Here is a 25,895-nt window from a genome sequence, read left to right as displayed (position 1 = left end):
ACTTCCTCAACTGTTAATTCCACCCAGTGTTTGCAGGCTTTCTTATTTTCATTGATAACTTCTCAAATTTTACCCATCCATCCATGTCTTTGCCCATTTGCTGACTAAATGTAGCAAAATATGTTGTAGCTGTAGACATGACCTGCATATGACCCTTCATTTTTATTTTCCACAGATTAGGATATTTGCATGAACATAGAAGCAATTATAACACAATGTAATAAAACAGTCTCTATAGGTGTATACCCTGAGAAGGATCCTGGGGAGGGTGAGGTGCAGAACAGATAGATTTCAGAACATATAAGTCAGTTATGTAGTCTTATTGCCATGAATCAATCTTTCATCTGCTTAAAGTCTACTGGTACCTCTTCTTTATGTACAGGAGTCAAAATTGTATTTAAGCTAGCCATTATGATGCACATTTGTAATCCTAGCATTTGGGTGGCTAAAGCAGGAAGGTCAGGTGTTCAAGGCCAACATTGCCTCCTTGGCAAGTTCTTGAGACTCTGTCTTAAAACAAATCAAAATAACAAAACAAACAAAAAGATCTTTCATTGTCTCTGCATTTCTTAGCTACTATACTTCCTCCTTCAAGTGGTGCTTTTTCAAATGGGGCAGGCAGAAACATCTGCTTGCTACTCATTGATTGACCAGTTCTCACACACTCATGGGCCTTCTGTTCAACTCTCCATATGTGAACACACACACCCACACACATACACACATACACTCATGCGTGCATGCATGTGTGTGTGTGTGTGTGTGTAGGTGTGGGTGTGTATGCACCCCATTCTCATTCCTGTACTCTGGCCACCCACCCATAGTCATGTAGAGTGAATTCATCCTCCTGGATCAGCTTTGGTTCCCTCTGTGACAATATCCTTGACTATGTATGTCATGCATGTATGGTTCATCACATCCTCCTGTCACATTTGCATAATGAATGTGTCTTAGTGAGGGCTTCTATTGCTGTTGCAAAACAGCTCTCTGTTTTCCCAGACCAAATCCACAGGGTTGTCACTAGCACTGCAACAAAACACCAGCTGCAGCCTTCCCTCCTCCCTGTCCACAGCTGCTGTGGATCCCACAGGCCATACCACTGGCCTCACTTCTGCACCTCATTGCTGTGTTCCAGTCCCCAACTCGGGCAAATACACCTGCTTAACCACAGGCCACTTGAGATCAAGAGATACAAATTGGAAAGGAAGAAATCAAAGTATTATTTGCAGATGATTTGATAGCTTACATAAGTGACACTAAAAATTCCACCAGGATACTCCTTCAGCTAATAAACACTTTCAACAAAATAAATGAATACAAGATTAGATCAGTAGCCCTCATATATGTAAATTACAAACAGGCTAAGAAAGAAATCAGGGAAGTAACACACTTTACAATAGCCTCAAATAATACAAAATATCTTGGGGTAACTCTGTCCAAACAAGTGAAAGATTCAAATGATAAAAACCTCAAGTCTTTGAAGAAAGAACTAAAGAAGACATGTGAAGATGGAAAGAGCTCTCATGCTCATGGATCTGTAGGATCAACGTGGTAAAAATAACCATGCCACCAAAAGCAATCTACAGATTCAATGAAATCTCATCAAATTCCCAACACAATTCTTCACGGACATTGAAAGGACAATTCTCAACTTCATATGGAAACAAAAAACTCAGGCTAGCTGAAACAGTTCTGAACAATAAAAGAACAGCTAGATTTCAATAAAAACCATATGGTATTGTCATAAAAATAAACATGTTGAACAATGGAATTAAATTGGGGAACCAGACATAACTCCACACACCTATGAAAGCCTGATTTTTGAGAAAGAAGCCAGTAACACACAATGGAGGATAAAATTCATCTTCAACAAATGGTGCTGGTCAAACTGGATGTCTGCATGTATATGAATGCAAATAGATCCATATTTATCAGCCTGCATAAAACTAAAGTATAAGTGGATCAAAGACCTCAACATAAAACCAGATACACTAAATCTGACAGAAGTGGGGACTAACCTTGAACACACTGGCATAGGAAATGACTTTCTGAACAGAAAGCTGATAGAGCAGGCACTAAGATCAACAAGTAATAAATGGGACCTCATGAGACTGAAAAGCTTCTGTAAGGCAAAGAACACCATCAATCAAAGTGACAGCCTACAAAATGGAAAAATATTTTTACCAACCCCATAGCCAATAAAGGACTAATATATAAAATATATAAAAAAACTCAAGAAACTAGATACTACAAAACCAAAATGATCTAAATAAAATGGGGTACATATCTAAAAAGAATCTCAATAGAGGAATCTCAAATGGCTGAGAAAGAAATGTTTGACATCCTTAGCCATCAGGGAAAAGCAAATAAAAAACTGTCATCTTACACCTGTCAGGATGGCTAAGATTAGTAACACAAGTGACAGTTCATGTGAGGATGTGGAGTGAAAATTGTACAGCCACTATGGAAATCCATGTGACAGTTCTTAAGAAAGTTGTAAATTGATCTACCTAATTGGGCATATGCACAAAGGATGCTCTGTCCTACCACAAGGACACTTGCTCAGATATGTTTCTTGCAACTTTATTCATACTAGCCAGAAACTGGAAGTAACCTAGATATCTCTAAACAGAAGAATTGATAAGGGAACTTTGCACAATGGAAAAAGAAACATTTACACAATGGAATACTACTCAGCTGTTAAAAAAAAGTGACATCATGTAATTTGCAGGCAAATGGATGAAACTAGAAAAAAGTCATCCTCAGTGAGGTAACCCAGACCCAGAAAGTCACATATGACATGTATTCACTTATAAGTAGCTTTTAGCTCTCAGGTAAGTAATAACCTAGCTACAATCAGTAGACCCAGAGAGGTCAGGTAAAGTGGAGGGCTCTAGGCAGGGAAGCATGGATCTCCCTGAGAAAGGGAAATTGAAAAGATTTTATGGGAGGATTGGGGAATGGGAGGAAGTATCAGGTTTGGGGAAGGGAAGGAGGTTGAGAGTATGAGGAGAGATGGCTGGTATTGGGGGGTGCATTTGAAAAGTGTTGTGGAAACCCAGTGTGGTGGCAACTTTCTGGAATTTCTGTGAAGGTGATCCTAATAAAGACTCCTAGTAATGGAGGATACAGTCTGAACTTGTCACCTTTTGCTACCAGGCAAGGCTTCCAGTGGTGGGACTGGGTTACATTCAGTTGAGTTATTGGCTGAGGGGGTCCTATGGGGATCACCAGAAACCTAAGCTAATGCTAGGACAGTGGGTCACTCTCTGAAAACTGACAGAAGGGCCCCATTGTGAAGACTACCTACACAAAGCTTGTTGAGCATAGAGAGGTGGAGCTGGTGCCTGCATGGACCTTCATGCCTACATTTTAGTCTCTTCTGTGCAGGAAGGTACTCTGCAAGCTACTGGATTGGTGTCCACGTTGCTCTTTCAGCCTACATGAAACCTTCAGCCTACAGTCTGTCCTGTCTGCAAGATGTGCTTGGAAATATAGTAGATCTGGCTAAGTAATGTCTGGTATAATTTGAGGCCCATCCCTTGAAAGGAGCCCATGCCTGATAGTGCTTGGGTAACCAAGAACCAGAAACTAGGTAGCCAAGAGACATAGGGTAGAACAAAACATGACTGGCAAAAACAAAACAATGAAATGATTCCTAATGATATTCTGCTATACTCATAGATCAGTGTCATGTGCAGTCATCATCAGAAAGGCTTTCTCATGCAGCAGATGAGAGTAGATGCAGAGACACCACAGCAGACTTTATGCAGAGAGAGAGAGAGAGTCTAAATTGGAGGTCCTTCCCTTCAGATTCAGGGAACTCCGAAGAAGAGGAGGAGGAAAGATTGTAGGAGTCAGAGGGGATGGAGGACATCATGAGACCCTTTGCCACTGAATGAACTAGGCAGGGTTCACATAGACTCATAGAGACTGAAGTGGCAGATCTGGGACCTGCATGAGTCTAGCCCAGGTCGAACCTCTGCATGCATTATGACTGTTAGTTTGGTGTTTTTGAGGGGCTCTTCACTTTAGGACTGGGTATATCGATGATTCTTTTACCTACTCTTGGAACTTTTCCTCTTGTTGGGTTGCCTTGCCAGGACTTTTGCCTTGTCTTATTTTTATCTTGTTTTAGTGTGTTTGATTGTTGTCTCTTGGAGGCCTGCTCTTTTCTGAAGAGGAAACAATGGGAGAGTAGATCTGGGTGAGGGGGAGTTGTGGGGAGTTTGAAGGTAGGGAAACTGTGGTGGCGTGGTTGTATTGTATGAGAGAAGAAGTTATTTTCAATAAAAACATACAAAAAATCACATTTCACCAAAAAGGAAACTCTTTGTGGTGCACACTGGGAAATAGCGCCCAGTCTAGCTGACTTGGTCTTTCTTGATCACCATGATCCTCTGCCTCACACAGTCTTTCTTGGACAGGGGGATGCCCAGGGCTTTCACTTTCTCTAGGAATATCCAGTGCCACTTCAGCAAGGCTTTCCTACCTACTCTGTCCAAAGCAAGGACCCTCCATTATGACTGACAGTTCCTATGCTCTTTCCCAGAATTCTTTTTTTCTTCAAAGCATGCATCATCTCCCACAGGGCTTCTTGAAAAAAAAAAAATTCCACTGAGAATCCCTTTTGCCCCCCAAATTTTTAGACTACTCTGGCTATATAGGCTTATAAACTACCAAGCCAATATTTCCTGATAATAAAACAAAAAAAGAAATTTATTTTAAAATAATGAAGGGAGGGAGGCTGAGGTTGTAAGTGAAATGTTGAATTTTTGCCTTGAGATTGATCTCTAGGGACACAAAACAGTCTTTAATATTTATAATTTTGACTATTTATTAAGAACAAAAGCAAATATGCATACCAATGAGAAAACTGTGTTTATTTTTACATAAAGAATTAAATAATGGAATATTTGATACTGCTGAACATAGAACATCTTCAGTACCTGTTCAGAGTATTTATTCAATAATTTTTCAGAGTCAATATTTTTATTTTAAAACAGTCACTGTAGAGAATGCTAATTTGTATAGGTACAGTACAAAAAGGCAGAAGTATTTAGGGCCATTTAAGAAATTATTGAATATCTGTTTAACACAAAATTCATTTAATGATTTTTTTTTATGAAATTCAAGTAAGCAACACATGGTTGCAAAAATTAAACATTCTAATGCAACAAAATCCAAAGATATACTAATTTGATACTTACATACTGAGTAATGTTTCTAGAAAAACATTAAAGGTTTGTTTTCTGGGTCTACAAAATGGCTCACCAGGTAAAGGAGCTTGCTGCCAAGTGTGAAAACCTGGGACCCACATGGTCCCAAAAGAAGAGAACTGAGTTCTACACATTATCTTCTGATTTCCACGCACTTGATGTGGTATGGACGCCCTTACTCCCAAACACACACAAAACAAATAAATTCAATCAAAAGTCTTTGTTTTCTGTAAATAGATCATTGTGTTTCCACAAGAGAATGAAGCTCTGTATGTACAATAAAAACACTGCAGTTCATAACGCAAAATAGTCTTGAGTCTGAATTGAGGCATTTCAGCAGCAAATGTTGGTGTTATGTGGCGTGACAGCCTCTGCAGTGAGCATGCCGTCTGTTCAGAGTGACGACTCCAGTGACATCACACAATGGGGCACTGGGGTATATTTCCAGAGACATTTTAGGTTCATTATATGTTTGATTTTTGGTTAAGTTTTGGTCCTTGTATGCTTAGATACCTTTTCCTGTTGTAAAGTTTTTTCCACTTATTCATCAGTTATGAGACCTCAGATGGAGCTGTGACCCTTAGCTTAAGAAGTTATAACGTAATCATTATTTAATTAACTGATTAATTAATTAATTAATTAGTTTACTGAACATTGTTCAGCTTCACAAGGAATGACTTTATCATGTCAGCACTTTGGATAGCAACTGATACACAGTAGGCAATGGGTCAACACTGAATGATTGATTGAGTGAATCATTGTCTCCTTTCTGAAGCTATGAATTGGGGCAAATATGCCTTACAGGTTTCGACTTAACTCAGAGCAGTTCTGAGACCTTAGTATGAGGTAAACATGGCCCTGCATTGTGTTTGCCTCAGTACTTTTCTGTCCCTTCACTAAAGAAGTGTTTTACTTCTGTAACTCCAGAGTCTAGTACAATGCCTGGCTCAAGGTAGTCATATAGACATATCTTGTTGAGATAGGAAATGTGTTGAAAGGAAACACATTGCACTCACTGTTATGTCACCCATAGTTTGGAATGTATAAGTAATCAATTGTTTGCTTGTTCAATTAATGCCATTCCATGAATGAATACCATCCCCCTTTCCTCGGCTAAATCACAGATGCCAATAGCAACAGCAGTGTAGCTTTATTTGGATGACAGCCAAATGATTAATCCCCACACAAGCTTTGGTTCTTGTTTGTGGTGTTTCCAGTCTGGGTGAGCTGTCACTGATGAATTCACAAAGCCAAAGTCACATGAATTTAAAACAAGTCAAAGAAGATGGTTAACACAGAGGCATTTCTGAGATCCCTGTGCTTAAACAGAGGGAGTGGTGTGGCCAGATAAGGATTAGAAGAGGGTCAGACCTTGGGAACAGCCCAGGTGAAGAGAAGTAGGAATTGTAAGTGGGTGGGGTGGGACTTGGTTAATGTAGTTGAGAAGTTTGGCCCATAGAGTTTGTAGCTTTAGAGGTGACAATCATGGCGATGGGGACAAATGATGTACACAAGTGGATGGTTTAGGGAATTGCTTGTGAAGGACAAAACAGTGTATTAAGGAAGGAGGGACAAGCAAGGCTATTACGACTCTTTCTTGGGCCTTTGGGTGAAATGGAAAAAAATGCCCCCTGTTGGATCAAAGTCATGCCAGTGGTGAGCATGTCAGGAAAGCAGCTCACTGACACGTGAGCTTGTTTTGGGGGGTGAGGGATATCTTACTCATCCTTTGAACTAGCGGTTTTCTCTAATGCATAAACCACCAAACTCACACAGGGGGGCTGGGCTCAGATTAGTATTTTTACTAATGAGTTTTAGAAAGTGACTCCTGACTCGCCTGTACATAACTCTATCTTTAGGTGTAAGCTTACCCCGCTCTGCTTGCATCTTTCACCTTGCCTTCCAGGAGCCTCCTCTACGAATCTAATATCAAACCAAAGGTAACCCCTCAGTCCCTAAATACATGAATAATAGCCAGTTAAAAACCACATAGTCAGGTGACAGTGGCCTTTAATCCCAGCATTCAGGAGGCAGATAGGCAGATTGCTGAGTTTGAGGCCAGCCTGGTCTACAGAGCAAGTTCTAGGATAGCCAGGGCTACACAAAGAAACCCTGTCTGAAAAAAAACCCAACAAACAAACAAAACAAAAATAGAAAACCTACTGCTTATGCTGTTATTTAGCTAGGGATAAGAACAGAAATCTTATGGCCCTAGAAATCCATTCAATTATTTTTATTTGTTTGCATATGTGTATGTGGTGTGCATGAGTGTGAGTATGCGTTGTCACATGTGATGGATAAGTAGACTAAATCAATGAGTACATAAAGGAAGTGATAGCTCTAATCTTACTCAGGATTGCAGCACAGTCTATTGTAGAAATGATTGTCGTAGAATTATAAACTAGTAGAGTAAAGACACCCATCAGATGGAGGTGTAGTCTTGCAGCAGGATGGGGGGGGGTTGGATCTGGGTCATGGGGGAAATAGGGCATTTAGGAGGAGTGGTCAGGGCAGTTAAGGACACTCTGGGACATTTTGGTATTTTACACTGGTATAGCCTTGTGAGTCTAGTGTAATGTTTTAGCCTTGCACAGTTGGTTTTGATTTGCAGAGCAATCCTCAGGAAGAGCCTGGGAAGCAGAGCTGAGAAAAGTTTGAGACAGCTATGAGGATAAAGGGCAGAGATAGATGATGGAGAGGCACTCAGTAGGAGTGCAAGGCCTCTGGACAATCGAGAAGTTATCTGATGGTGGAGATATGAGGAGGGTTAACAGGTGTGAAGCTTTCATATCATGGAAAGCACTGGGATATTAACAGCATTCTATACTCAGGATGAAGACAAGTCCAGAGGCTTCCTAATATTTTAGGCCTTTCTGATCCTGTAATTGTCCTGGGGTCAAGGGATCCTGGAGAGCTGGAAGACTGATCATTGGGTAAAGTGCTTGCTATGCTAGCATGAGGACCTGAGCTTGTATCCTCAGCAGCCACATGAGAGCCAAGCATGGCAGGGTACATCTATAACCCCAGTGCTTAGTAGGAGATATTGGGTATGTAGCGGAGACAGGAGGACCCAAGTCTTGCTGAAATGTGAGCTCCAGATCATAGAGAAATTCTGTCCAAAAAATTAGGTGAAGAGAGATAGGAAATACCCAACCTGCTGCCTCCGAGACAAGGTATACACACAAGGAGACCCACACAAAAGTACTTATGCCATTAACACATATATATGCCTACTGCCTTTTTCTCAATACACAATACAATTGTAATACTAACATGTTTAAGGTTTTATCTCTTTCTTAAAACTTAAAAGTAATTCCTGGTTTGGGATTTCCTTTCCTGGCTACCAGACTGCTATTTACTGCATACAACCACTGGCTAGATTGGTGAGTTCACTCCATTTTCTCAGCATGCATGCCTCTCTTGGTAGGGGAAGCTTGACCACAGAGCTCTGGCAACTTCCTACTATCTTTTTAGACGGGGGACCCCCCCTCAGCCGTAGCCTTAATTGTCTAGGTTTGACCCTCTATGCTGACTTTCACTTTAGGGCCACACTCTCCCTTGGGTGGTACACCCCCTCTACAGGTTCCCCCCCCTCGCTCGTGCATGCACTGGCTTGCTTGCTCATGGAAAGGTCCCCTCTCTCCCATATGGTTTTTCTCCTCATTTTCCCTTGGGAGCCTTCTACATGCGTTTTCTTCTCTACGTGCTCGTGCACCAAGTCCTAGCTAGGCAAATAAAACGCATCCTTTTGGCCATGCCACGGGGCACCAAGCCTCGACCCCTGGCCAATATCTGACGAGATACCGACCAGACCGGATAGTTCTCTCCAGAGACCCGCCTTCTCCTGGGACGCCATTAGAAGGCCTCCATCTCTTTCGGCTCCCAATGGATAACACCCATAACCACATCCCTACATAGGGACTTCTCTGCCCCCAATGGGAGAGGCCCAGACGCCCGTCCCTCCAGACAGGCTGGAGAATTTCAGGTTTCTACACCTAGTGCCAGCTGGCACCAGGGCCTCTAAGTTTACACGCTTCTGTAACTAAACCTCACCTCAATGACAGATCAAAAACAAAGCCTTCTTTAATATTGCCAGTGATTGGGTAAATAAAGTCCTGTCCAGGTAGACAGAGGTTCCCATGTACAAACCTCATCGATCCAAACCTTTCAATGCCTACCTACAGGATTCTCTCTGTGTTTCAGTGTCCTGCCAGACACAACAGCGCCAAAGCAGCTACAGGTGTTCAGCTCTGACCTCACGGACTTCCAACAAGATACAGGTGTTCGGCTCTGACCTTACAGACTTCCAAGAAGCTGGACCTGCACCTTCCCTCCCAGCCATGGGTGTTCTCACAGACCTGGAAAAGCATCAAAGCAGCCTATTCTTCCTGGACTTGGTCAACACTTCAGCCTTTTGACCTCCCTACATCGCTCCCAGTGTCAGCAGGAAGTAGCCAGAAGAGAATCTATGCCCGTTATCCACATATTGTTAACAAAAGGCTGAAGTGGTGTGCTTCAGGACCAGGACAAGCAGCTCCAGGTTCTCCCAGTGTTCCCCAGTCCCTACCCGCTGCCTTGCATGGCTGGCAACTCTCTCTGTTGACAACCCTCTACCCTAAACCCTCTGCCCTAAATTTTCCAGGGCAGAGACTTCTCTTATTCTTAACCTTACAACCTGACCATTTGTTGCTATAATTCCCCTCTCTCTCAACCTCTTGCATGACAACCAAGAGCTGCTTCCAATGAGCCTAAATTTATATACTTTAACTTACCTTATAAAAGGCAGCCCAAGCTCCCTATTTTTAATTATAGAAAAAGGGAGGAATGTTGGGATCAGTAAGCAGGCACTTCTATGGCCAGCCCCAAGGGACTTAACTAGTTATCAGGCATTTGTAAAGACACCTAGACTATCTGTGCATGTCCCTGAGTCACCCTATAAGAGAACTGGGGCCCTCCCCCCTCTCTCTCTCTTCCTCTCTTTGGCTCTGTCCCTCTCTCTCTCTCTGTCTCTCTCTCTCTCTCTCTCTCTCTCTCTCTCTATCTATCTCCCTCTCTGTAACCCCCTTCCCCTAATAAACCTCCCGCGTGGAACCGATCTCGTGGTGTGATTTGTGGACCCGTATGTAACCTCACATTTTCCATATTTCCTAACACATATGTCCATCATAATATACACAAGTACATCGTAACACATACATATCTGTCAAAACACACACATACCCATCATAACACACACACACAGGCACACAATTCTGGAGTGGATATTAGGCCTAGAGCAATGGGAATAATGGGAGTGAGAAGAACATCCCAGGTATCAGATTAGTGGATATCTACCAATTGCTGGTGTCCCCATTAGTACCCCTGGAGACAAAGACTAGAAGTAGAAATGTCACTCTGAAATGGGCACCAGAGGGGTTTTTGTCAGAGAGAATTATTTTTGATAGCAGTGAGAAGTAATGGTAAGAGCCTGAACCAAACCAACTTGACTGTATGAACATTCAGGAACAGGACATCAGCAAGATTCTAATTAGATAAGAGAGATTCTAGTACTCCAACCAAGGACCATGCATGGAGATAACCTAAGACCCCTGCACAGATGTAGCCCATGGCAGTTCAGTGTCCAAATGGGTTCCATTGTGATAGGAACAGGGACTGTCTCTGACATAAACTAATTACCTCCCCCTGAGGGGGAAGCAGCATTACCAGGCCACAGAAGAAGACAATGCAGCCACTCCTGATGAGACCTAATTGACTAGGATCAGAAGGAAGGAAAAGAACACCTCCCCTATCAGTGGACTTGGGGAGGGGCATGCATGCAGAGGGTGGAGGAAGGGAGGGATTGGGATGGGAGGAGGGAGAGAACCACAGGGGGGATACAAAGTGAATAAAGTGTAATTAATAAAGAATTAAAAAAAGAGATTCTAGAAAAGTTTGGCACAAAAGAATAATTAAACTATGTGCACACACATGTATATGCACATATATAAATATTTTTATATCTGCAGTTAAAAAGCACAACAAACATCACATTGTATGCACAAGGTCACAGCAGTATGAAGCACTGAAATGTCTCAGTGCATAATAGTGACAAATTTGTGGTCTTTTTTTAACTAGCCACAGAACTCATGAGGTGGATATGATTGTTTTATCTCCAGCTTAGACACATGGAAATGGAGGATTATAAAGTCCTACTTACTCATTCAATCCCACAGGCACCTGAGAATCAACTCTTGTTCTTCTCGTTCCTAATTCTAGTGTTATTGTTTTTATTTTTCATCAAATTAGTTGATAAATGCTAGATTTTTGTTTTCATCTAGAGATTTTTTTTAAGGTAAGGATTCCTGGTGACACCTTCAATGGGAAGAAATCCAACCAGTAACAGAAAGTTTTCAAGCATTTCTGAGCAAGTTTCTTTGATATTTTCTTGGACACAAATGGAATTTTAAGTTCCCTTCCAGAGTTAAAACTGTTTTCCCTCCTTGGCTAAGGGGAGTGTCTGAATCAGTGTACTTTGATGGTGATCCAGAAACTCAAATTGTAGGTAGAAAAACATATTTTCCCTCCAGACATCTTATGAGAGAATGACATTACTGGAGCAGAAAGGCCTAGATTGTCTATAACTTTCAGTTGATGATTTATGGGTAGAGGAGGATAGTAACCCTGTCAGACAAGGTGATGACTCTGAAAGGTTAAATAATTTGTCTGACAAGTAAGGGCAGGGTGAGCTGCCCACTCAAGGAAAGGATCCAAGAGGATTCACAAGTCCTCCCAGCCAGTTACCCATTCTGTGGCCTCTCAGGAACTGTTTCTTTCTAAGACTCAAAGCCTCCACCATGACATTTCCTTGGCAACCCACAGAGAGAAAAATGTCCCTAGATTATATGACCTGGTTGTCCCAGACACCAGGAATAATAAAACACCAGTACAGTTTAAAACAGTTTGGAGATTCGGAGCTGAACTTCCCACTGCTATTACTGGCAAGACCTTTGACAGATCTGGAAACCCTGGATAGGGGAGCAAACAGTAAGTCAAGCACAACATTCTAAACAGAGGGACACATTTAAAACCTGAGTCCAACGGGTTTGAAGATGTCTCTACTAGGCCATTCCAACATGTTGGTTAAGGAAAAAAAAAATATATGTAAAAGTGTAAAGGAAATATGGGCAGAATTGGAAAATCTTTTGAGGGATTCTGTCCTTACATTTGTGATATAGAGTTCCAGTGACAGAGGGTCCCAAAAATTCCTGCCACGTTGTGACAAATTCAAGTGTTCAGATGAGTGGGAGGACAGTTTTGTGGTGACAGGAATAAGTCACCGGTGTGGTTTGAGACGCAGCTCGGAAGCACAGAGTTCACAATGGCTCCTTAGTTCTAACCGCAATGACTGAGGGACTAAAGAATTTCCTGGCACTTCCTAGATTCCTCTCTGAAATGGAGGATAAAAGAAGCAATCAAAAAGCCAAACTCCATGCCACTATGAACCAACTCAAGCTAGATATGTTGTCCAGATTGATTCTTCTCTGTTCTTAGGGCTTTCTAAACCTCTTTCTTAGGAGGGCTCCAGATGAACCAGGATGACACAGACACAGCATGAAAAATCCCAAGGCAGTAAGAATTCAGAACACTTGACAGCTGACTACTCAGTGTTAAGTCTGCATTGAAGGTCCCCATCCCAAACTCCTGGGCTAGTAGAGACCTGAAGTTTGTTTGGGATTCTTACCTCAAGCTCAGGAAGCGTCCAAAGCTGGAGTACTTTGATTCCTTTGCCTTCGAAACAGGAGTGTTCTCTACCTTGAGCCTTGAAGGTAGCTGCTGAAACAGCAAGATAATTAAGTCTGAGTCATCTCAGCTGTGAACTTTTTTTTTCAGATGACTCTTTCAAAATGTGATACATAATTGCTTCACTATGATTACTCAATGGCATGAATGAATACTTACAATCTCTCCCCAGATGAACAGACAAGGCCACCAGGCAATCATTACCTTCCTATAACACATGTGTGTTCACATGCCAAATACACACACAGCACATTTATGATACACTGAGCTACTTTACCAAAATGATTTAAAAAAGACTTCTGATCTATTTTTTTAATGTTTTTTTTTTCCAAGATGGTGTTCCTCTGTTTTAGTTCTGGCTATCCTGGAACCCATTCTGTAGACCAGGCTGGCCTTGAATTCATAGAGCTCTGCCTCCTTCTGTCTCCTGAGTGCTGGGATTAAAAGCGCACACCACCACTGATCTATTTTTTTTTAAAAGGTGTTAACTCTTCTTGAACTGACTCAGGATACAGATCAGTAATAGAGTATTTAACTAGCAGGTCTAAGGCCCTGGATTCCATCCCCAGCACTGTGGGAGGGAAATGGAAATACTGACTTAGAAGAGGAGAAAGAGTTTTCCTTTCTGGGACAATAAGCCAGATCAGAGTGTCTGCAGTGGATGGCTCCACTATGGTGTAGAATACGTTTTGGACTTCAAGTGGATCAAGAGATTCAGTCTGAAAGCATGAGGCTTGATAACCAGGTTGATGTAGTTAGTTAACATCTTTCTCATTCAAGGCTGGACTACAGAGAGCATCTGAAGAGCTCCTCTTCAGAATGCTATAATGACTTCCTGTCCCAGCATTTCTTTGACACAAGTTGTATGTGTTTATCAGCTCCTCTATCTCTGTCACTTACATGATTTAGCCAATGTATTTGCTTTTTTTATTTTTTTCAACAGGTTTCTGTGTAGCCTAGGCTGGCCTCAAATTCACAAACTTTTCTCAAGCGTTAGGACTACAGGTTTGTACTACCACACTTAGCTAGTTAGACAATTTTGAATGACCAGGGATTGGATTACATGGTATATTATATTTTATCTACATTAAATGGTTTTGTTTTGGGGGTAATATAAGTTTACTGTCTCAGTTTTTCCAGAATATATGATTTTCAATACTATAGCAAGGTTAGCATGGCCCAAATCAGGATATTTAGTTTCTTTAGTGAGAGCAGCAGACACGTTCACTTGGCAACAGCCTTACTCTTTATTGATGGCATTGCAAGTTTATCATAAAAAATACCTTGAGTGGATCTGGGGGAAATGGAAGGTCTGAGGTAGGGAGTGGGAGGAGAGAAGTGAGGTGAAACTGAGGTATGAGAATTTTTTAATGTTTGCTTATTTATTTATTTGTTTGTTTGTTTGTTTGTTTTCACTTTCCATCCTGATTGTAGCCCCCTCCCTCCTTACCTCCTTGTCCCACTCTCCCTCCTTATTCCCCTATACACTCCCCTACTCTGCAGAAAAGGCTAGCTCCCCAATCATCCCACCCTAGCACATCAAGGCAAATCAGGACTGAGCACATCCTCTTCCCCTGTGGCCTACTGAGGCAGCCCTGCCAGGGGGAAGTGATCAAAAAGCAGGCAATAGAATCCATGTCAGAGCCAGCCCCTGCTCTCCTTACTAGGGAACCCACTTGAAGACCAAGCTGCCCACCAGCTACATCTGTGTAAGGATAAATAATAATAATAATAATAATAATAATAATAATAATAATAAAAATAATAATAATAATATACCTTTAGTTCTAGCTACCTCCTTAACTTGATTTTTTTTATCCTGCATAAAATGGGATTCTGCTTTAATAGGCTCTGCATATCAATAGGTAACATTGATAACATGAGAACATACTATTCAAGCTGTAAATTTTAGTGGCCTTATCAATGGTAACATGAGTCTGGAGATAATTGTCATAGATAAATCCACTGATTCAATCAACAAACATTTATCAAGGAACATTTATCAACAAACTTTTATATCCTGATTGTAGCCCCCTCCATCCTCTACTACTGATCCTACTCCCTTCTTTCCCCATCTAACCCCCCTACTCTGCAGAAAAGGGGAGCCTCCCAACCAACCCACCCAGCACATCAAGTCAAAGGTCTCTTTAGCAAAAAAGACAAGAACATTGGCCAACATGGAGCACATTTTCTAGAAACAAAACGAGAAAATAATAAACCAAGCAAAACTGCACAGACTATAACATGTGCTATTCTATGGTTTGAATGCTGAAGTCCCCTCTAAGACCCATGTATTAAGGTCTGACTGGTCAGTGTGGCATTATTAGGAAATGGTGGAATCTTTGAGTGGTGGGATCTCATGGGAGATTCTTAGGTTATTGGAGGTACACAGTTGAGCAATTTTCTTCCACCACAAACTCCAGCCATATTACAGTCCCAAATCAATGGTGCCAAACTGTCACAGACTGGAACCTTTAAAACTGTGAGTCAAACAATCCTCTATTCTTTATAACTTAACTCTCAGGTAATTTCTTATAGTGATGGAAAGTTGACTAGCATTTACTATGAAGCAAATAAGGGAATGCAGCTTATATTGGTAAAGTGATGTAATTGCAGGAAGCTAGCTTACTTTTCCAGGCTGGACTCTCTGAGGAGGTAATATGTGAATTGATCTCTGGCTATTAGAAGCCACGGAAGGGAAACAGTGAAGGGGAGATTAAGAAAAGTGAGCCAGTGGAATGGTGTGAGGATGGACACAGTGGTAGGCATTGCGAGGATAAGAGGTGTATGCATAGCTTGGGTTCAGGGGAGAGGTTTCTGGAAGCATGAATTTTGAGTCATCTCCCAGAAGTGAAAGACATTATCTGGGCATGAGGTCCTATGATGTGCAGTGGGAGATAATGCCAGGTACCACACAGACAAGCACATCAAATTGTACTGTGGCACTTTTTAGTGGATTAAGAAAATGTAGAAGCTGGAGGATGAATGATGTCAAACATCAGTGGTGTGCAGTGGTGGTGTACATCTTTGATCCTGCACTTGGGAGACAGAGGCAGCAGATCTCTCTGAGTTTGAGGCCAGCCTAGTCTACAGAGTGAGTTACAGGGCAGCCAGGGCTACACAGAGAAAACTTGTCTCTTAAAACACACACACACACACACACACACACACACACACACACATACACACACACACCACACATAAAACCCCAACCAACCAACCAACCAACCAACCAACCAAGCAAACAAACAAGTCTAAGAAAGGGAGAAACTTGTTTCATTGCCTTTAAAAAGGATGTTTGAAATTGCCTAAGCTACTTTTCTACTCTCTGTTCAAAGAATCATTTTAAGGCAAAGTTTCCAAGTTCATCAAGAAAACAACAAAAGCTATCTAATTTCATTGTTTTTTGGTTTCCACATTTAACTGAAAAAGAAAAGAAAAAAAATCTATTGGCAATTTCTGCTCATTCAAACTATTCATGATTGTAATCTAAAATGAAAGGAATCTCACTTATTAATGGCTGACAGGGCCTTAGTCTTTTCAGATCAAGGGATATTTTTAATTAAAACTCCAGAAGAAAAATAATAATTAACTAGGTAGAAATAATTATTTGTTAAAGTAATATGCCAAGATCCAGCTGAAAGGAATAAAGCACCCCTCTCCCCACTCCTCTTCCTGGTTTCTAGAAGTTGGTGCTCTGAGCAAGCCAGCCACCATTTTTATCAGATCAGCAAGATCAGATCTAGCAAGAGTGAATCTGTTGACGGCTCCCTCAGAGGAGGGAGTTGGAGAGGATCACTGGCCCTCCACTTGAGGTTCCAGCTGTTCATCCAAGTTCTGTTCTTCTTGCCTGTGGCCTTAGGTTCTCAGGAGGTGTGGAATATATATATGCCGGAGAAGATGAACTCAGAGAATTCCAAATATGCAGCTCTTGGGAAGTCATCATCCATGCTGCTGAATACTTCCTAGAGTGCCTCCTGTGCTCCTGTCAGGAACTCCGAACTCATGATCTGTAAGGAAGCCTTATAAACTCCTTGTTTTTCCGGGGTGAACGTTGGTTGGTCCTTGAGATCTTCTGAGAATCAGTAGTTGTGGTTTCTTCCTTAGGGAAGAAATGACATTTCCGTGTGGAAGCACTGCAGGTTAGATGTTTATTTGAACTTGAGACAAATTATCTTGTTTTAATGGGAGGGGACAGTGTTACATGTATATGGGGCAGGGGTGAGCCAGAAGGGGCAGTTTGGAGGCAAAAGACAAACTTCCAACTTTGTCCCCTGTCTCCCCAGCAATTGTGCTAATGAAGTCTGATTAAAAGGGAACCCCAAAAGGAGACATAAGCGATATATGAGGTGAGACCTAGTATTTATCATCTTTTGTTATGTTTTGGGCACTTTTCATATAAGAACTCCCTAAACCCCTGCCAAGAGTGTGCAAGGAACAAATGCTATTTCCATGCTCTAGAGGAAGGTACCAAAGTTCAAGGGCTGTGTTGAACTTGGCAGCAGTGCTAACCTTCAGGACATGGGTGTTAGCTTCTAGGTGTCTCTAATTCTTTTTTTTATATATAATAATTTTTATTTTTTATATTAATCACAGGTTATTTACTTTGTATTCCAGCCGTAGCCCCTTCCCTCATTCCCTCCCAATCCCACCATCCCTCCCTCATCTCCTGGTGTCTCTAATTCTATGCTGGCATTTTAGGAAGATCACTGAAGGGCAACCCACAGTTCAGGGTATGTGGAAGGGAAGGGAGAGAGGAGAATGCTGTTACTTGGTAACCATCTGGTTTCTCCAGCAGCTAATTAAATTTGTATGAGTAATACAGATTTGTGTTTTAAATTACTACCAGAGGAAGCTGCTTGGAATTTGTTTGGCTCTTAAGAAAGATGAGTGACTCCATAGTCTGGTAGATCAATCTTGCCACCTGGCATTATCTCCATCTCTCTTCCATGTTTTGTTTTATAGTTCACAGATGTTTGAAAAACATAACTGAAGAGATTTTGAGGGGAAAGGTATAGACGTTAACTGTGGGGGTGAATAGAGTCTGTAAGCCTAAAAGCAATGAGAACTGCAGACAACTGGGTATTATAGCTAACTCACATGGTGTGGGTTAATCATTCTGAATACACTATGCATGTATGCAGAACGATGAAGTAACTGGAAGGCTGATAATTGTAGCCAGGTGTCTCATAGTCCGACTGGGGAGTTGGAGATAAGCAAGGGAGGGTGTTGCTGTACAGAAGGTTGGTATAGCTTTTAATAGGGAAAAATGGAGATTCAAGGGCTCCCGGGGACTTAGTTAGCCCTTGCTCATCTCTGTGGAGAACTGGAGTGCAATGTGATAGCCAGAAGGAAAGGCCTCAGAAAGGTGGTAACCCTGCTCTGCTCTTTAAATATACCAAACAGTAAAACAAAGCTGTTCTTTCTTCCATGTAAAAGAAACTGAGAGACTCCGTGTGTCTCTCAACATGCATCATTGCTTTCCTCTTTCAGGAACTCCAAGTTTTAGCTTGTGCTGCACTGGCTGAGGCAGGAGGAGGCTGTGATTCATATATGAATGGATCAGAGTTGGATCTATCAAAATGATACACCTGGTTACATCTAGAAATATATATTCTAGGTGGCTGGAGAGATGATTTAGCAGTTAAGAGCACTGGCTGCTCTTTAAGAGGTCTTGAGTTCAATTCCCAGCAAACACATGGTAGCTCACAACCTTCTATAATGGGGTCTGATGCCCTCTTCTGGCATGTGAGTGTACATGCAGATAGAGTGCTCACATAAATAAATACATCTTTTTTTTAATTTTTTTTTTTTTTTCAGATAGGGTTTCTCTGTATAGCTTTGGCTGTCTTGGACTTGCTTTGTAGACTACACTGGCCTTGAACTCACAGAGATCTGCCTGCCTCTGCCTGTGCTGGGAGTGGCTAATCTTTTGTTTTTTTTTAAGATTTATTTTTATTTATGTGCATTGGTGTATGTGTGTGTAAGGGTACAAAAAGCAGTTATAGACAGCTGTGAACTCCATGTGGGTGCTGGAAATTGAACCTGGGTCCTCTGGAAGAGCACTTAGTTCTCTTAACCACTGAGCCATCTCTCCCAGCCTCTTGAAATATCTTAAAATTCCCACCTGAAGAACAGCTTTTTCTTTCTTTCTTTCTTCCTTTCTTTTCTTTTTCTTTCTTTCTTTTTTCTTCCTTCCTCTCTCTTTCTCTTCCTTTCTTCCTTCCTCCCTTTCTTCCTTCCTCTCTCTCTTTCCTTCCTTCCTCTCTCTTTCTTTCCTTCTCTCTCTTCTCTTTCTCCCTTCCTTCCTTCTTTCTTTCTTCCGTCCTTCCTTCCTTTCTTTTTCTTAATTTCTTCCTTTCTCTTTCTTTTCTTTCTTTCTTTCTTTCTTTCTTTCTTTCTTTCTTTCTTTCTTTCTTTCTTTCTTTCTTTCTTTCTTTCTTTCTTTTTTCCCTGTATAGTTCTGAAACAGACCAGGCTGGCTTCAAACTCAGAGCTCAGCCAATAAACCTTTTTTTTTTAAATACAAATATATATTTTATTGTGGGAATATGATATATCCTTGCTCAGTCAGCTGGGAAGGCTGGCTGAGAAGGCTGAGAAGCAAAGACATTTCAGTAACAATGAACAGAGTCAGCACCTAGATCTTGGTTTTAAATACCATTCTCAAAATCAATCAAACAAACAAAAAGTAGGTAGGGATTTTTCGAAAAACAAAATGCTGGTTTTTGTGGGACAGGAAATATACAAAATTATCCTATAGTATCTGATACTTGCAGAAAGAAAGAAAATGCTCAAAAATGGAATTGAATAAAACATATGAAGGACAAATACAAAGATGGAAAATGGATACAAGAGGCATTACAAGACTCTTCCAGTAGACAAAGCTGGGCAGTAGTAGCAGCAATGGTGACGAACAATTAGTATTAGACTATGATACAAAATGTAAAGTATTTTAAGTTCACACTAATATAAGTGATTGAATTAAGAAATAGACAAAGATGCTATGTAGAGCATGTCAGACACATTTATTTATTGAATGAAAAAAAAACAAATAAAAAGGAAAAGGAATCATGACTGCCCCTAGATATGGGAAGGTTTATATGTGGGAGAGCATAGCTAGAGGCAGGGACATCTAGGAGAGTCCAGGATGGACATGACTAGACTGAGTAGTGCTATGTGTAGAGGGGGGAGGGGAAGAGAGAGGGGAAGGAAGAAACTAGATGCAGCAGCCAGGAGGCCCAAAGGTAAAAAAAGAGAGTGGGTAACCAAAATGGATTATATAAGGAAGAGCAGCCCAGCCTCCTGGGCTGGAGAGTTTAGGGTAGGGGGTGAAGTATGCCAGCCAGAAGAACCCTGTAACAGGTAGGGACTGGGAGGATGCTTGGAGAAACTGGTGGCCAGTGCCTTCGTTGATATGTTAAATAGGTTCCTCAGCCATTTTTTCCATTGTAATGTTATACCCCCGTTCACGAGCCCCCAAAAGATCTCCAGGAATCGACTCATTGCAAAACACATGAAGGTCTTTTTATTGCTAATTACAAGTTGCAGCTTGGGCCTACACAGCCCCACCGCTGAAGCGGTGGGAACTGAGCACCCCGCGCCCAGGTTAGTGGGGTGATTTATAGATTCTGGTCCATCCCAGCATGCCCAAGGCAGGGACAATTCCTGCCTGGCCAAGCATCTATTGGTCAAGGTGCTACATTTTGAATCGATTGGCTATAGGAAGGTTCCCAGACTATTAATGACTAGGTGTCCCTCCCTAGGGGGAGCGTCCAGTTTCCCTAGCAACTGTATCTCTAGTGGGTGGGGAAAGAACACAGCGAGGTAGCTCTCCCCTCAGGGAACTTACTGACTGCTATACCGTGCCTACTCTACATAGTATTAACCATCGCTGCTTATCTTTTGGTCTCTCAGTAACCTACTGTTTATTTATTTATTTATTTATTTATTTATTTTTGAGATAGGAGCTCTTAATATATAGCTGTGGCTGGCCTGAAATATAGATCAGGCTGGCCTTGAACTCACAAAGATGGCATGCACCACTATGCCTAGCTAGTATTTATGTCATGACTCATGTAACCCAGCCCGGTCTGGGCTTGTTAAGTAGCCAGGAATGACCTTAAACTCCTGATTCTCCCACCTCTCCCAACTGCTGGGACTACAGGCATGCACCATTATACCTACCTTGTTTGGTGTAGTGGTTCAAACACAGGGCTTTGTGGATGTGCAGTAAGCCTTTACTGTAATTTGGAGGTGCAGTAAAGAAATCACTGAAATGTTTGCTCCATGATTAGGGTAAAAGGATTTTTATTGTGAATGAGAGAGAGAGAGAGAGAGAGAGAGAGAGAGAGAGAGAGAGAAGAGAGAGAGAGAGAGAGAGAGAGAGAGAGAGAGAGAGAGAGAATCCAGAGGAACCTGGAAGAGTCCAAAGCACAGAGAAAAAGAAGCAGCTGGGGCTAGAGTAGCTCGGGGCAGGGAAACCTGTGAACTGGTGCAGCCTCGTATTTTAGGGTAATGGAGGTGGTGGGATGGGTCAGGATTCTAGTGTGGACTTTTAAATGCATAACAAGTGTGTGTGACCAGGGACTGAAGGAGCCAGAAGGCCTGAATGGGCTTTGATAAGTAACTATAGATATATGTCAACAAGGAGAGCCATTTGCCACTTTTGCCAGTCAAGGGATGATAAGGAAATGACTCTTTTGGGCAGACCCATTTCACAAACTCCCCAGGAATGCTGAAAGTATCTGCCAGCAATTCTATAGGTTAGCATGATCTGAGCCAAGAAGTCATTTTGAACCAAGTCAGTAGGCATGCTCTTTTGGGATGCTTAGATTTCTCCTTCAGACCTAACCTTTATTAACGGAACTATATCCCCATCCTAAGTCTGAACAATCTATATAGATACTCCACTTGTAATGAGTTGGAACATAACCCCTATTTTAAAGCTAAAAAAAATTTACAAGTATGAGTGTTTTGTCTGCATGTCTGTGGCCCATGTGGCTGCCTGCCAGAAGAGGCAGAAGAGGGCATTGGGTCCTCTGGAACTGGAGTTCCAGATGGCTGTGTGCTGCCACACGAGTGCTGAAAAGTAAATCCAAGTTCGTCAGAAGAGTAGCCAGTCCTTTTAACCATGGAAACATCTCTGCAGCCCCAGGTCATGTTCCCCACCCACCATCCCTTTTTATGGCAAATTGTATATTTCAGATTTGAGCATGGCTAGGGTAGTGCACACCTGTCAATTCATGGTTTCCTATCAAAGTTTGAACAGTCTTTCTTAGGCTTTTGGTTAATTCTAATAAGTTTCCATAGAAAGAGCCAGATTCTGATTTTCAGTCTCTTTCATAGTCAGGACTCAGTTATGGGGCCCAAACTTCCTTAGTTAGAAAGCCCTTGATTGGGAAGTGAGAAAACAAAATATTTTGGAGGCTTCCATTTTGTTGGTGCATGATATAGCAAAACCCACAAGGTATCTGATGGTAGCAGAGACAGTGTCAGCCACTCCCCAGTGTTCCCTAGCAGTAGTGACAGCAATTTCATCCAGCAGTCCCAACTTTGGTACATTCTTTATTAGACCAAGTTTTTTGGTGTCATTATGAGTTTTCTCCAGTCCTCCCTAGAACCACTGGGACATATAGTATTCTTTTAATTCATCCCTTCATGGGCAGTTGTCCAGAGTCAATTCCATTCGCCTGATATTGAAGAATGCCTCACAACTCTGCAGTGGCTTCTCATGTAGTCTAGAATGTGTCTTAAATCCTTTGCCTAGATCAAGAATATTCTTTTTCATAACAATTAGTTTTCTATTACAACCAGTCTCAAAATCATATGATCTATCAATATTCATGCTTTTAGTTTGACATTCTTATACTGAAATTCTTATACTTGTAGTGAGAGACCAAAAGATTAAAAACCAGCAGCTATTATTAAAAGTTTAAGGCCTGAACTAGCTGGGTTCTGCAGGAGAGGTCCTGCAATGCCCTGCCGGGAAGAACCCGCCTTATTGTATTCTTTCCCCACCCACTAAAGATACAGTTGCTAGGAAACTGGCCCATCCCCCTAGGGAGGAACACCAGATCATTAATGGTCTGGGAACTTTCCTATAGCCAATCAATTCAAAATGTAGCATTTTGACCAAAAGATGCTTGTAGGCAAGAATCGCCCCTGCCTTGTGTTAGTATTTTGCTGCTTCTGGGTTGCCCAGCAACCTGTCATGTGTTGTCAGCCAGTGAGGTGACCACACCTGGAGGGCGTGGTTACCTTCCAACTTAAAGGGCCCACCCTAACACGTGGTCCCTTTCCTTACTCTCTTGCTCTCTTGAGCTCTCTCTCTTACTCCCTTACTATCCCTCTCTCTCTCTGGGGTGCCCCCCTTTCCCTTTCTCTCTTCCCTTAATAAACCTCCCACGTGGAACCGATCTGTGGTGTGATTTGTAAACCCGCGTGTAACCTCCACGGGCGCACAGGCGCACGTTTCCCAACATTCGTTTCCTAACATTGGTGCGTTGGTCCTAACACCTTGGGTATGCTGGGAGGGACCAGAATGTTTAAATCACCCAACTAATTTGAGCACGGGGCTCTTGGTTCGGTGGTGTGGGGTGTGGGCCCACGCTGCAGCTTGTAATGATTTATAATAAAAAACCCCAAAAACCTCATGTATTTACAGCGGAGTCTATTTACTCCTGGTCTTTTGGGGTTTGTGAACTGGGCAGAACAGTAGAAAAGAAAAAAAGTCATACATATGCAATTTATGACGCTGTCCTATAAAAAATTTGTAGCTTCTGTCTTGATTACCCTTGGGTCACTTACTCTGAGGTAATTTGGCTAGCATGTTCTGTGGATATGCAAGCAGATCTCTGGAAAAATCTGTGAAAAACCGTGGCCAATAGTGTGTAGTTAAGTCTTCAGGCAGCCTTGACAGGAGACTCAGACAGAAACATGGACACTACCCCCCAGCTCCTACAGAACCTATGAGACAACAAATGTTCATTGACGTAGGCTGGTGTGCTTTGGGGAACAACTGTTACGCAGCAAGACATTGCTAATAAACTGTTCAACAAAGATAAGCAACTACAAGCTGCTTTAAATTTTGCTATGAGGGAGGTAAGGGAACTGGCTTCAACTTCAAGTTTCTAAGAGCAGCGCCAAAGAAGAAATTGGGCAGAGATTATTAATCCCATAGAAAATAACATTAATCCTACAGACTTGAGGAGAAAGACCACTGACTCAAACCATCAAATAATTAAAACAAGCTTTTTTTTTTTCTTTTTGGTTTGTGTGTATATGGTCTATCTCTTCCTAAAGGCAAGGTTCAAGAGATCAGCATTGGGCATGGGTAAGATAATGCTTTTTCAAGAAATCTGGGCACGGGGATCTTTTCTGAGACTGATACTCCAAACAAGGACCACGCATGGAGATAACTTAGAACCCCTGCACAGAAGTACCCCAAGGCAGCTCAATATCCAAGAGGGTTCCCCAATAATAGGACCAGGGACCATCTCTGACATGAACTCATGGGCTGGCTCTTTGATCACCTCCCCCTGAAGGGGGGAGCAGCCCTACCAGTCCACAGAGGAAGACAAAGAAGCCAGTCCTGATGAGACCTGATAGACTATGGCCAGATGGAAAGGGAGGAGGGTGGAGGGCCTCCCTATCATTGGACTGGGGGAGGGGCATAAGGAGAAGAGGGAGGAAAGGTGGGACTGGGAAAGGTTGGGGGAGGGGGCTACAGCTGGGCTACAAAGTGAATAAACTGTAACTAAAACAAAAGAACCTGGAGCGTAATTTCTTGTGTGACAAAGCATGAAGGCCGTAGGAAAAAAAACTTTTGTATTTCAATGTGATATTACATTTTAAACACAAAAATAAAAATTAATGGATGGGGTAGAAAAAAAATAATGATTTTTATAGTTCAGGAGTAAGGGGTTTCTAAATGGGGGATTTGGCAGGCAAATAGGTAGGACTGTGCGTCCCACGAATCTCAGCACCCGCCTCTCTCTCGACTGCGCCCCCTACAGCCCTCTACTCGAGCTTAGTGCCAAGCGAGCGCCTGCGCTTCCCATCGGTGGCTCGGCGCACGACGGCGCCACCTGGGGGCGAGATGATTGTTTTAACGAATCAAAACATAAGCATAAGAAATTGTTTATAACCTCCTGAAACAAAGACACGGTTGCAAGCTGGTCATAACAACAGGTGGTCATAGCAAGGTGGTCAAAACAGGTGATCATAACAAGATAGTTATAACAAAGTGGTTATAACAACAGGTGCTCATAACAACCTTTTGAAATTAAAGACATGGTTGCCATTTCCAGGAATAGGCAGAACAGAACCATTTGTACTTAAGGTTACAGGCCCGGTCTTTATGAAACAGATTTGATCTCAAACAGTAATGAACCTAGTTTGTCTTTACTATAAGATGGCTTTTAGCCTAAGATGGAGGCAGGCTGGTTTATCAGGATTTGCTCTGGGAAATAGCGTTATACTGTTGGGGCCTTCAAATCCACTAGGAGAAATCAAAGACAGGCTCAATTCAAACTTAAAATGAATTTATTCTTACCGCTAGCAGAAGGATGGCATGCCATATGGAAGGTGGATTAAGGTGGGGTTTTTAATTAGGGTTTAATTGGGCATCAGAAAGGTGTATATGGAATCCACAGCTGGGAAGGAAAATTGTTTTACTTCCCTCATCCCTTCCCCACAATGATAGTGAGCTTTACAGCAGCAAAGGCAGCTGTTAATACCTCCCAGCCCATTATCCTATTCTTATCTCACCTGCAGGCCACTAGGATCGCCCAGGTATTCCAGAGCAAAAGGTCAAAAGCCCTTAAGTTAGGATGCCTGGCTCCTTATTAACTTTCTCTGTCATCACAGAGAACCTGTGTAAATTATTATTCAGGC

General features: G+C 42.0%; 1 protein-coding gene across 2 annotated transcripts in view; it reads right to left on the bottom strand.

Annotated features, from left to right (window-relative positions):
- Positions 1-25,895, bottom strand: part of Bpifc (BPI fold containing family C) — a 75,724-nt gene that overhangs the window by 49,544 nt on the left and 285 nt on the right. Inside the window, exon 2 of one of the 2 annotated variants that reach the window (XM_021626773.2) lies at positions 12,940-13,031. The gene's annotated coding sequence lies outside the window, so the exon portion shown is untranslated. The remainder of the gene's footprint in view (positions 1-12,939; positions 13,032-25,895) is intronic. The other variant, XM_060377808.1, reaches the window with a different exon arrangement.

This window comes from Meriones unguiculatus, chromosome 2 (genome assembly GCF_030254825.1).
Source record: "Meriones unguiculatus strain TT.TT164.6M chromosome 2, Bangor_MerUng_6.1, whole genome shotgun sequence".
NCBI classification, from domain to species: Eukaryota; Metazoa; Chordata; class Mammalia; order Rodentia; family Muridae; genus Meriones; species Meriones unguiculatus.
The sequence above is the reverse complement of the archived record's forward strand: the minus strand, read 5'-3'. Positions and strand labels throughout refer to the sequence as shown.